Source organism: Protopterus annectens, chromosome 13.part0, assembly GCF_019279795.1.
Source record: "Protopterus annectens isolate FY-2018-M chromosome 13.part0, PAN1.0, whole genome shotgun sequence".
In the NCBI taxonomy this organism is placed as follows: Eukaryota; Metazoa; Chordata; order Ceratodontiformes; family Protopteridae; genus Protopterus; species Protopterus annectens.
Window position 1 is genome coordinate 968,385,010 of NC_056747.1, and position 14,355 is coordinate 968,399,364.

General features: G+C 34.3%; 1 protein-coding gene across 1 annotated transcript in view; it reads left to right on the top strand.

The window, feature by feature from the left end:
* Window positions 1-14,355, top strand: part of ZNF385C (zinc finger protein 385C) — a 1,443,898-nt gene that overhangs the window by 1,102,017 nt on the left and 327,526 nt on the right. The gene's annotated exons all lie outside the window — the stretch shown is intronic.

Genomic DNA, 14,355 nt, shown 5'->3' on the forward strand with positions numbered 1-14,355 from the left:
GAAAGACTGATCATGCCATTAATAATTTGAGGAGCCACATGCAGATAGATTTGACATTTGACTAGGCTACAAGCCTCTTTTCAGGGGAGACCCATGATAGTATTTATACTACTAGGGGAAATTTGGCTAGGGCACTGGGGAACTTCCACCTACTGTTTTTGATATCTAGAGTGGATTTAAAAGATCTCACAACACCTACCATCAATGGAACCTCAGTTTAGAGATTCCAGGATGGCTGCCGGCTAGACTGCTCCCTATTCACTGTGCTCCTCACTGCTATGTAATTACCGGCTACTTTCAACAACTTTTAAGCGTAGTTTCTCCACAGTTTTTTCTACAGAAATCTTCTCTGATTCAGACTCTTCACTTTGGGATTGCTTATTTTTGGAAAAAGGTGAATTTTTGGATTAATTTACCTCAGAATAACTTTTGGCCTCAACAGTCTTTGGGCACGTGCACTCTAGAAGCTTATCTCTGTGTCAGTTCTCCTGCTTTCACACCTCTAGACTGGGTATGGCTGACAACTCAAACTCCATGGATACACAGACAACCAAGGCCAAATTTTCTTCTATGCTTTCTCCAGAGAAGGAGACTGGCTCCAAGAGACTAAGAATCACTAAACAATCTACTGAGAACATAAAAGTAATTGCTAAAGATAAAAGTGACTCTAATTTTCATTTAGAAGACTTAAAAATGGCACTACAACCCATTCAAAGTTCTACACAGAGTTTTTCTGATCAATTCACTGATTTTGGTAAAACTTTAAAACAGATTAATGAAAGAATGGACATACTTGAAAATAAATATCTAGCCATAGAAATAAGAACAGAGTCTATTGAAAGTGACTTAAAATCTAAAGATACTCTAATAGCTGATATACAAGCTAAAGTACTGGATTTAGAGGCAAGGAGCCGCAGAAATAATATAATAATTAGAGGTTTGCCAGAATCATATGAAAATCAAAATTTAATATCTGTGACTAAACAAATATTTGAGACATTACTTAATTGTGAGGCAAATACAAAATCCTTAACTGTAGAAAGAGCGCACAGAGCCCTGCGAGCCAGATAAGACTCTACTTCACCTTGGATTATATATACAAGATTACTAGACTTTCAAGATACCCAGCGTATTTTAGAAGCAGCCAAAAGTAAAAAGCATCTCATATGGAATAAACATAAGTTGACTTTTTCACAGGATTTACCAGCACAAATAAAATTAAATTGACAAAAACTATCACCATATTGTGCAGATCTGATTAAAAGGGGTATAAAATTTCAAATGCATTATCCTAATACCCTTTCTTTCAACTATAATGACAGGAGTTATGTGTTTACAGACCCACAAGAAGCAAAAGACATCTTCTTAAAAGTATTCAAAACTCTTCCTGCTATTGATTCACAAAAATAATGCTCCTAACTAATGTAAGTTCATTTGATATCTAAGATAGTGAGCTTACTTTTAATACTATGGTTTCTTTATTAACATTGAATATAAGCCATAGGCTTGTCAAGAAAAGATAAATTCAGTCTTTTTGTGTGTAAAACATGAGTTTTAATGATATTTGAAGTTGTCGTAAACTCAAATATTAATATTCCAGTACATCACGTCTTTACAAAGTACCAGTATCAACATGGCATAGTTTACATGAGAAAGTACTGTTTTTCTATCCAAGAATACTTTAACAGAATGGAGGGAAAAATATCTGGTCTCTCGTGCTGCAGAGTGCCACCAACCTTGACTGATTTTCTTGGATTTATGTCTAGAACCATTCACGTTCCTTTTTCTTTGATGTATTCTTTCAGGATGTCATTAGTAACATTAGTGGAATCCATTTCAGTCTACCCTGTCAGAATTGCGCTGGTTGTGCTACATGCCTCATAGTCCATTGACAAGATTTCAAAAAGAATGAAAAAAAAAAAAGGTTGTAACCTGATATCTTCAGTTGTCTGTCTACCCAGAACATGGTTTCCTGATTTCCTGAAATCGCGTAACCGAAGAGATGCTGATTTACATTCTCGGGGTCTGTATCTTGACTGCAGCAGCATTGTTTTTGCAAGTAAGTGTTTTTTTCTCTCGCAGTTTGGGACAGTATGCCTTGCGTGTTCCAGGAAGCCTCTTACTCATTTGGGACTGTCCCCTAATACGTGCGGAGACATTTGTGCCTCTATGACTGACATTTAAATTAGAGTAATGTTTATTTCATATTCTAAGGCTTTTTTATAAGCTAAATTTTTTCTCGATGGTTGCGCAAAACAAACTAAACATGTAGGATTTGGAATGTCATACATATTTATTTGCTATTAAATATTGATAGGTTTAAATGTTACTTACAAGGTTAATTTTATAATGCTCAATAGGATGGAGTTGATGTATTGGCTAATTGAAAGAAATATGTAACTTTTTGCTTAGATAGTTTATGCATATAATTTTTGTTACAAATATATTTACCAGCATATTTTCAATGACAATATAGGGAGTCTTAGGGTATAACACCTCACTTAAGGGTAATTTGAAGTCCTTAGTAAGCATTTCAGTGTACATTAATACATATTCCCATATTCTATATACATGCATGATAGGTATTAAAATAACATCCTTCATATTTTATCTAGATTTGCTAAGAGTATGGGACACATTTGATTTAAAATATGTTGGGTTACTTTATTCTAGAATTGATGATATTATCATTGCCAAATGGACTCCCATATACACGAGTCATACAAATTGGTTTTGTAAATAGCAAAAAAGATTAGGCAGAGTTACACTATTTATAGGCTTTAGTATTACAAAGTAATATAGTATATATTTAACTATGAAGATTTCATTTTCTTAATAACATTTAATCTTTTTTGGTTGGAGTCATATTCGTGTCTTACTACACTTACACTAATGATTTAATAAGTATACATATATTATTGTTTCAATAATTATGTTTCTATCTTACTAGCACCTCACATCACAAATATACTTTATAGTGCAAGATTAACAACATATTTACATGGGACACAATTATATTTAACTTTATAGATGTTTGTGAGTACACTTTTGAATGGGGATTGTATATGTCGGGCATCTTGTGTTTGGATTGTTGTGTAAATATGTTTAGTTTTGTTAATACTGTTATAGTCCTTTTCAGGACTTTATTTAAATGTTCTTCTCATATTTCTGTGATTTTGGTAACCAAGTTTTTACATCGTGCATATAGTCATTTTTATCTTCCCTCTGTAGGTAAGTTTTGGTGGGTAGGCACTGGGATAGGAAAGAGGGAAGATTATGAGATTCGGGTTAATTTTACATTGAAATATACACTTATAGGTAATATCTGTTGTTATGAGACTAAGTTTTGTTTATTCTTCTTACTTATCCTTTATGTATACACAAATAATTTAAATTTTAGCATCTCCTTTAACAGACCTTTATTAAACACATGACTAATTTATTAATAATTGATTCCTGGAACGTAAGGGGGATCCAAAATAAAGACAAGAAATCCTTAATATATCATTTAATGTATAAATCGCAAGCCAATATATGTTTTTTGCAAGAAACACATATACCTAGGGATGACTGGGACAAAGTAAGAAATAAAAAATGGATCAAAAAAATAATAGCTTCTGGGGACACTTCTAATTCCAGGGGGGTGGCTATCATAATCAAACAAAAATTTCTGGGAGCTATTATTGAAGAAAAATATGACAATGAAAGTAGATGGTGTTACTTTACTTCTACCGTACACAATTTGGATAAACCACTGCTGGTACTAAATCTTTATGGCCCTTGTAGTAATCAACATATTTTTATTTTACAGATATACAATATCCTTTCTTCCTACAGAGATCACTTTGTTATTTTAGGTGGGGACTGGAATGCTGTAATTAACCCAGATATAGATCGTACAAGTTGTTCCTCTTCGCACAATCAACAAGCATCCTTTGCTCTAGAAGACTTAATATTAGAGTACAATCTCATAGACCCTTTACAAATCACTAAATACTCAAATAAAATGATATTTATACCTATTATTCCACATGCTATCATTCATGGTCTAGGTTGGATTTCTTTCTTATATCAAATTTTCTTTCACAATTGTTAATGGATTTTATTACTGAACCCAGATTTCTTTCTGATCACTCTAGAATATTAGTAAAATTAAATCTAAATTTTTACCCTAGTCATAAATCTATAAGAAATAATTGGACATTAAATAATAACTTGCTCTCTAACGAAGAAATTAATAAACTGTGTATAGAAATAATTCAGGATATGGAAAACAATTTAGATTCAACAGATATCCCCTGTGATATACAATGGGCGGCATGCAAAGCTAGATTAAGGGGAATGTTTATTGGTAAGGCTGCATATCTTAAAAAGCAATTTAATAGTAAAGAAAGATTCCTAAAACTAAAAATTCAGTCCCTTGAAAATCAATATAGGTTAAATCCGGATCCATCATATGACAAACAGATTATAGACTATCAAAAAGAACTGATTTCATTACATCAAAATAACCTTTCAATACTGGTGCAAAGATTATTAATCACTTACTCAGAATGGGCTCAAATTCCTTCCAAAACCTTAGCAAGAATAATTAAAAAAAATTTTGAGAGATCTAAAATATCGCCCATACAATACAAAAATCAAATATATAACACGGACAAGGAAGTTTTGCATTTCTTCTCATTACTATATACAGAGTTATTTTCCAAAACTTCTAATTCTATAGAAAATAGTTATATAAATAGCTTTTTAAGTTCCATAATATTTCCTATGTTAAATGAAAAACAGCAAAATATTCTTTCATCTCCTCTTACTCTTTTAGAAATTAAGGAGTCAATTGATAGGCCAAAAATTAGCAAATCCCCAGGCCCTGACGGATTTACACCTAATTTCTTTAAATCCTTTAAATCAGTAATTGCTCCCTTTCTTCTTAAAGTGTATAACTATATAAAAACAAATGACATATCTGATCTTCACTGGAACACCTCTAAAACTATACTAATTCTGAAAAATAATAAAGATAAAACGGACCCCCACAATTATAGACCGATTTCATTAATCAATGTAGATATCAAGATTCTGTCTTCTATTCTTGCTAATAGATTGAAGAAGGTCCTATCATCAATTATTTCACCAGATCAGACAGGTTTTATGTCTCACAGACATGTTTGGGACAATACCCTGACTTTGGGTTCCATTATGCATCTTACAAAACATGATAACAACATGATAACAGCATGATAACAACCCACTATATGCATTGATCCTTGATGCATCAAATGCATTTGATAAAGTTAATTGGGATTTCCTCTTTCAGACTATGTTCTGTTTTAATTTCCCCATTACATTTATAAATTTTATCAAAACTTTATACAAAGAATCCTTTACCAGACTATATATTAACGGAATCACTTCAATTCGTATAAAGATGACTAATGGTATGAGACAGGGTTGTCCTCTATCTCCCTTTCTTTTTAACCTATATTTGGAACCTTTACTTTTGTACATATCACAAAACACATTTCACAAGATTCCTAGGATTTTCAACACTAATTTATTTTTCTCAGCCTTTGCGGATGACTTAGTTATATTCTTTCAAACTCCTATTTCAGACCTTAAAAAAATAATGAATTCTATTGAGAAATTTTCACTTGCGTCGGACTATCTAATTAACTCTCAAAAGACTCATATTTTCCCTTTGAATCATTTGGCGCATAAGTCTTACTTATTCCCTGATTCTCATTTCCATATTACGTATGAGATTAAATATCTGGGTATACATATGGAGCATAATAGCTTATCTCCATTTCAAAATAACTTATATAAAGTATGGTCATCAATAATGCTAGATATGCGTAGATGGGAACTTCTGAATTTATCACTTCTATCAAAAGCTGCCATAATTAAGATGAATATCCTTCCTAAATTTTTGTATCAATTTAACTCTTCAGATCAAATAATCCCTAAATCTTTCTTTGACAAAGTTAATAAAGAACTAGCTAAATTTTTGTGGTTTCCTAAGGCAATTAGGATCTCCTATTCTAAATTATCAACCTCTAAAGATAAGGGGGGGCTTAGGTTTACCAAATTTATATCTCTATTACTTAATCGTTTTGGCAAATAAACTTTTGTCCATTTCTAAATTGAATAGTATTCAATACAATAACTCATCTAACTGGGTTAGGATATGGCATCATTATATTATATCCAAAAACATAAACCCTGCTGCCATTCCATTCATCTCTACTGATATCATGAACACTCTCAAAATCTCGATTTTTCTCAAACATAAGATCAAAGCATTTCAGGAATTATTTAAACTTATCAAGATGGATAATATTGTACATCTACTTCAACCAATTCACCTAAATCCCAATTTTAAGCTGGATAATACACCTTTTAACCTTACAAATTATCCCCTTATAAAAAATATGAATGTCTGGGCACTTTTGAAATATAAAGACTTGTCCTTGGCTGAATTACAGAAGACTCTGAGTGTCAACTATAACTATACCATAATACTACATCAAATAAGGGATGTGGCTATAAACAATTGCGATTTTACTAAGCCAAGAGAACAGGATCTTAATAATTTAGAAATGATAATTAAAACATTATCATTACCTGAGAAAATGTTATCAAAATCTTATAACTTATTAACTAAATTAATACAAGAATCGTCTTGTCTTTTTTCGAACTTCAGGGAAAATCACAATCCTCAATTAACTGATAACCAAAAACTCTTGGCCATTAGAAACACCCTGCAATACTCCCCTTTCAAGAAATTGGTCTATACCCAATTGATGATAAATAATAATGCTTATTATACTCCTGCCAAACTTAACAAATTTGACGCAAGCAAGTCTCCATCTTGCCCCTGTTGCTCCTTTCCTAAAGCTGACCTTTTACATATTCTTTGGTATTGCCATTTCTCACATAAACTTTGGACTTCCTTGAAAGTAAGGTTACAGAAAATGGGGTATCACAAATCCACTTTATCATGGGAAATTGCAGTTCTACATGTACCTACAATACATCTCTCCAATTTGGATACACATGTGCTTGTATTCATTTGTTCTCTTATAAAAATGTACATTACCAAAATTTGGCTTGATCGTACTAAATTAAATTGGAAAGCCTTTAGAACAATGGCTTACATGTATATTTACACAAATAAAACTTTGTGGAAAAGTCCTAAGAAAAGGGTTTTAAATAATAAAGCTTTAGAGAAGGTCCTCTACATTATTAATAATGAATAATAGTTTTCAAATTCATTGCCACGTTACACATTCAGGATTTATTTACTCTCATATTTCACTTTCTCATATTGACTACAGTCTCATTTCATATTTTGATTCTTGGTTATCAACTGTATATATTGTATATATTGTTTTTTTGTTATTTGCTCTCACCTTCATGAGTTGTAATGCATTATTACAAGATGTATAAATTTAATCAACTCCTATATGACAATATTCATAATGTCTTGATATTTGTTTATGTCATATTTTATAAATCAATAAAAAAAATTTTTGAGAGGAACCTCAGTTTAACATCTCATATGAAGAATGACACACTCAGGAGTGCAGTACCCCCTTAAAGGGCACTGTAGTGTCAGTAGTCCATCGACATGGTGTGGGAGTAGAACCCACAGCATTCTGCAACAAAGACAAGTATGCTAACTGTTGTGCTTCTAGCACTCCTTTCAAATTTAATAACACAAACACTGATGACCATTTGCTAAACAAAAGAGTTGCACATTGAAAACAGACAGTCAAGCAACAGTTAAGTTTATCTTCCCTTGAAGCTCACATCCATTAGGATTGTACTGAAATTCACATCCATTGGAAATACATCGAAACTCAAACCCATTGAAAATGCTTTGAAATTCACATTCTTTGAAAATGTACCTGGCAAGTGTTGGATTAAGAATACCTAGGTGTCTGGGCTGTTTTCAAGTCGTGGGTATCATGCATACAATTTTAGGACCATGCACAAATGCATAAGTTATTTGGTCCACCTTCTTGATTTAATGTATTTCTTATTAAATACAGCAACATTTATTAGAGTGTGTTTTAAGAGTGTAGTTTTGAACATTTTTTCCATTAAGCAGTGAAATAAAATGTATGAAACAATAATGACAAAATTACCCATTTCAGAACATTTTAACCAACTCCAATGACTAATTGGACTACAGTCTGGTAGTTGGTAAGGAAGATTAAGGCTCTTATCCCCTGGAGCTAGGGTACAGGGTTTGAGCCTGTGCAAGTGAAATGAAATAATTTAAGAGATAAGAGGAGCTGTTTAGAATTCTGCTTATTTGATCTAATAACAGGATGAGCTGGCTGATCCAAAATGTCTTCTTTGGTCACAAAAAAGAAAAGTAGCAAAAGGTAGTACAGAATATTAAGGTGCATAACATTAAGTCTTCTACAATATACAGTTCTACACAGTCCTAGGACAGTAAGAGAATAACAATGCTTAAATAAGGGGGATAAGCAACCTCTCTGTCTGCATTGACATGGCACTTATCTGTCACACACATGCCTAATTGCTGTGCTGTGCACTCATTGTGCTCCATCGCTCTAGATTGGGGCTGGCTGGAATGGTGTTTTGCATCACCCACATCTCCCACAGTTTCTGTGCTTGCTGAGAAGTTTGTCAAAATCCTAATGCTGCCAATTCTGTACTTTCTGTCCTGTCTTTACCGAGGTTCTCTCACAGGGTCCTATTGCTGGGCTTGTTTTTTCATTCACAGAAGATTTTTTTTTCAGTAGTAAAGCTGGGCTCCACCAGCCAAATATGGGCCTTCCCAGGCAGCATGGGCCCTAGGATGCTGCCTAGATTACCTAGTACGGGATCCAGCTCTGTGCACATCAGCAAGTCAAATGGCATAAGAAATAATCAAATGATATAAGCCTCTTCTGCAACATCAACAAAATGATTTGTAGGGACAGGTATATCTCCCAGAGGATACCACTTCTCTGGAACAGACTTCTCATCCACATAAAACAAAGTTTATCCATATCCATATTCAAGAGCAACTTGGATCAATGGATGGAAAACAGAAAATTTACTGCAGGACTGCTCCCTGTACTATTGATGGACAGAGGCAGCTACTAAATGCTTTATGATTTATCCCATACATGTCTCCCCTCAAATTTTCTGTGGCATGATCCCAGTTATTCTCATTAGGGATAACATATCGACCATGGGATGAGTAAGGCCAATCTCTAACCAAATGCGATAGGTTAATTTGAGACAAGAAAGGGAAACTGGATAGGCTTAAAATGGCCCTCAAGGGCAGCTAGCCTAGTACTTATTTATGGACCATGTGGCCTTGGCACCCTGTGTGTGTGCTGTGTATCACATGTAAATAAAGATTTTTGTTGTAAGCTAGTAGTCTGGTAAAAATGGATGCAAACCATTATGAGGACTTGAACTCCTACCAACAGATTCTAATAGTGACATCAGCCTTGTGTTTTTATCAAGAAGTGTTCACACACACACACACACACACACACACACACACACACATATATATATATATATATATCTACCCCCCTCTCTATATATATAACATTTATATGTATGTGTGCATGTGTAAAGGAGAAAATTATCTTTACTGAGCAAGAATTCTTCAAATCACAGCTCGGTGATATTTTTTCAGTAATTCCTGATCCATAAACGTGTTGGAGATGGTGGAAGTGAGAGGAGAATAAAACATGTTAAAGCTTGTCCCCACATTTTGCTGGACTAGGAGTCAATGTATTGTATTTATCTAGCTGCTTTTTAAATAGACCTTAAAGTGTGTGTGTGTGTGTGTGTGTGTGTGTGTGTGTGTGTGTGTGTGTGTGTGTGTGTGTGTGTGTATGTGTGTGTGTGTATGTGTGTGTGTCTCTATCTCTCTCTCTCTCTCTCTCTCTCTCTCGTTTCCACTTTGTAGTAACATACCACAACATACCATGTAATAGCATAATGAAGTGCTGAAATGTAATCACTATAAATGCTACATCTAGATCTATATGTTGGGACATAATTGTGTTTAATATCAATGTCCTTTTCCTTGTTAAAGCTTGTTTAAATAGACACAGCACAGGTGTTTGGAACAAGGATATTATGTGAAGTAAAATTTGAATCATATACATTTCACAACAGCTTTTCAGAGAAATATGGCAGGAGGGCTGCAGTTGTCCTTGATCAGTCGTTACTTGGGTTATGAACACAGCCTGGGTGTAATTCCTCCACCTGCACTTATTACCTACAGTTGTGCTCAGAAATGTAATGACCACCCAGGAAAACAATAGATGATTATAACAAAAATAAAAACTGATATGCTATCTTCTGTTCATGCAGTGATTATATCTATCACATTCATACAAAAATATATTTAACAAAGTAGTTAATCACTAGGCACTTGTCTTAATGGCAGAGTTTAATTTCTGATGTTTTGCACATCAGCAGGGAATTTAGACTTAAACACTCCACCGCCTAAATGCTGATTTTCAAACCACGTAATTCAGTCTGCAGATAGATGCATATTATGCTGCTCTGTACATGTCCAGAACCAAAACCACAGTGAGGAATCGAACAGCTAGTACCCAACAGCTTTACTGAAAAATGCTGAGTGCTTTTTTCCCTTCTATGACAAGGGACTTCTTCAAAATAAGTACAAAAACACAACCCCAGCCTTTTATAATAAATCAGTAACACTAATTAGTATAATACATCAATTAGACTTAAAAGGACGTACCATATTAAAACCTCTATGTTAAAAATAGGACCCTATGTCCCTGACCTCTTCCTAAATGCCATTATTCAGACAATGTAAAAATGCTACCCAAAGTTACTGTCACAGTCTTCAACATATATTACTCATCATATGTAAAATTGTTACTAAATGCTACATAGATGTATTAAAAGTTTCCTTGATCTGCACAAAAATTACTACTAAATGCTACCTGTACATACTGAATATTTTCATTAATATAATAATTTTCTGGAGGTAAGCCGCGGTGGTACAGTGGTAGCATTGTTGCCTCACAGCAAGAGGTTCTCCTGTTTGATTCTCGGCTGGAGTGCCTTCTGTGTGGAGTCTGCATGTCCTCCCCGTGGTCGACTGGCCCCCAAAAGACATGTGTATATGGGTGTGCCTTCGCTGTAGGTTGGGCTGGCAATTCAGCACCATAAAAATCAACTGCCAATCATTAGCAGTCTGGAGTTTTGCTGTGGCGACCCCTAACTAAAAGCTGAAAAGACAAACATAATCATTTTCTGGAGCTTTTTTTTTTCGAAAAGGGGTATCATACCCAGTCAGAATTTCTTGGTAAACAAAAGTTAAAAAAAAAAAAGAAAAAACAAAAAAACAGAAGCATATAAAGAAAAAAAATGAATACATAATGTTTGTAATACCAAACTTTATTAAGAAATCACTTAACGTATGCCATGAAATCAATAAACAATAAACTATAAACAAAACCATATAGCTAATGAAATAACAGTCAAGCAATTACAGATGCTAATTACAGAACAGTTCCAGATTAATTACAAATATGTACATTCAAATTAGATAGACACAATATATATATATATATATATATATGTGTGTGTGTATATGTATGTATGTATGTATGTGTCCCCCATTTATAAGGTCTATGGAGCTCATTTAGTTTTCATTTTATCCCTGCCTCTCGGGCTGCAGAATTTATCTTGGAAGAATAAAGTTCTTCCACAAAGGCTAAAAAGTCATGTCATGTGGAACTGACAAGTCTTCTATTTTCTGATAATAGCCTTTTTTCAATATTAACAGTAGCAATAAAGTTTACAGGGGAGGGATCACAGTTTGTTCTTGTTGCCACCAATGAGATTTATGATCTCAAGCTAGTGAGTAGCTGTGAGTTATATGACAGGTATATGGTCTAGTATTGTTTGGGGAAGTAGTGGTTAGTAACATACAGAACTGACACCACTACTAATGAGTCTATGGCTGTATCATGAGTTGGGAGGAAGCAGTGAGAGAGCTGATCACAGCAGCCACTGCTACCAGCACCACCTTATGCTGTGGTCAAAGTTACACAATTAGTGGCAACCTAATACACGTAGTTAGATGAGGGTTATTACAATATATTTATGTCCATTGTTGTGACCACTACAGTTAGGATTAGGTTAGTGTGTTGTAAACATAGGTGGTTAGATCACACTAGGCAGTGTTGGCACCATCTTCTTTATGCTTTGTTCCTTCATACTATGAGTTAGACTGAGAGAAGCAAAGTCATTTGATAAGAGTATTTAATAAGTTTAAAGAAAAAGTGCTGCAGAGCACTAAGATGCTTGAACAAATGGTTTTGCTGTACCTTTTTAGTCTGTGACCATTAATTGAAGTTACTTCGCTTAGGTACTGGAGCAATGATAGTATGGCGTAGGGTGTGGGTAGTACTTAAGCTGAGTTTCTAATGTGTACAGACGGTTTGAATTGAAGTACTGGAATAAGGCTGATACAGTCCTTATTGTTTTAATTATATTTATATTATATTATATTATATTATATTTATTTCTGAAATTGTTCATGTAGCTTATTTGTACACTGAATGCTATGCTTTCTTGCAAATATAGTTTCCATAGATTTTAGATTCTCTTTCACAACTACTTACATTTTGTCTTGTATTTCTGTTACAGTAGATTGCCCAACTTCATTGAAGTGATTACTGTGTGGACACCAGCTCTTGCTCGTAGAAGTTATTTTTAAAGCTGCACTGCATCTGAATCCTCCAAACAGGGGATGGAGGGCTGGATGGATGGATAGATAGATAGATAGATAGATAGATAGATAGATAGATAGATAGATAGATGGATGGATGCACATACATCAGCATTATCATCATCCCTCTTTTTCCTATTTTATACATGGGATCAGTGTACCAGATCAACATTAACCATCAACTAGAGTCAATGTGCACACCCCCGGGTAGCTAACCCTGCTGCAGATACATATATATATATATATATATATATATATATATATATATATGTGTGTGTGTGTATGTGTGTGTGTGGTTTACAATTAAATACACAAAGTCATTTTTGTCGACCGGCATGCAGTCGAAAGGCAGTTTTCCAATGGGCAGATTGCCGACTCAAAATGCATCGACTACACTACAGCGAATGGGTAGTGTAGTTCAAGTATCTGAGTTCAGCATTGTGCACTGAGATCACATTTCAGTGAGGAACAGGGAATTAGCCCATTTCCTCATTGTAGTGTGATCTCAGAATTTGTATATATAAGTTGCAGGGGGTGTGGGGGGCACAGCCCCCCACATGGGGGTTGCAGGGGGAATTGCCCCCTTGCAAAATAGTGAAATACACATACCGTTGACTATGGAATGTCACGGTATGCGAAGGTGCATAACATGGGTGACTGACGTCATCTCCTGCTATGTCGAATACATCAAACTACGGGTGTTAATGTATTCAGTTTCAACCTGGCCATAACTTCTCTGTTCTGGATTCAGGATTTTGGGTCAACCAAGTGACAGGTCGACCCATGCAGTTTCCAGGTTTCAATAGTAAACCTATATATATGTGTGTATGGCTACATCCTGAGATTAGAAGCTTGTCTTTTTTTTTTTCAAACACCTTTATTGAATTATCTCTTGTGACATAGGCAAATTTGCATTCATATAAAAGTAATCAAACTATATTAACACAAACATTATACTTCGCATATATTGCTATATATCATATAACCTAAACAGTATTACATAAATTATTAAATTTCTGCCTTTTTTTTTTTTTTTAAACAAGAAACATATTGATTAAACTAACACTTACTATACAGGCAATCATACATTTATATAAATTAAAACAAACCACACCAACACAATCCTAGTTGCAAGCATTTTACATCACAGCCATACTGACACACTCCCAGTTGCAAATATTATAGATCACTTGTCTTGGAAAGAGTAACAAAGCCACCTTCTTGAAGTTGTGTATAGAGTACCTTTAAAATTCCTGACTTGAAAAACTGTCCATTTATTGATTGATATTTCAGATAGCAGGGTTTCAGAGCTGTAAGCCATTATGTGAGTTGAGCCCCACAACATATTTTATAAAGATAAGGTAGTTTTGCCTGCTAATCTTTCCGTCACCGTTAGCAACATGTTGGATTTTGGTCTAAGCCAAAAAAAAAATCAGTTCCCCTCTTTTTGTCTCATCCTATGAGTACAAGGTTGCAGATTTTGCTTGTTTCACCTAGCAAAACATGCATCCAAAAGGCTGATTAACATTTGTCCCCTTTGCAAGTAACAGATTTGGATTATCCTGTGACACTACTAACCATCTCTGATTGAAGAGCTG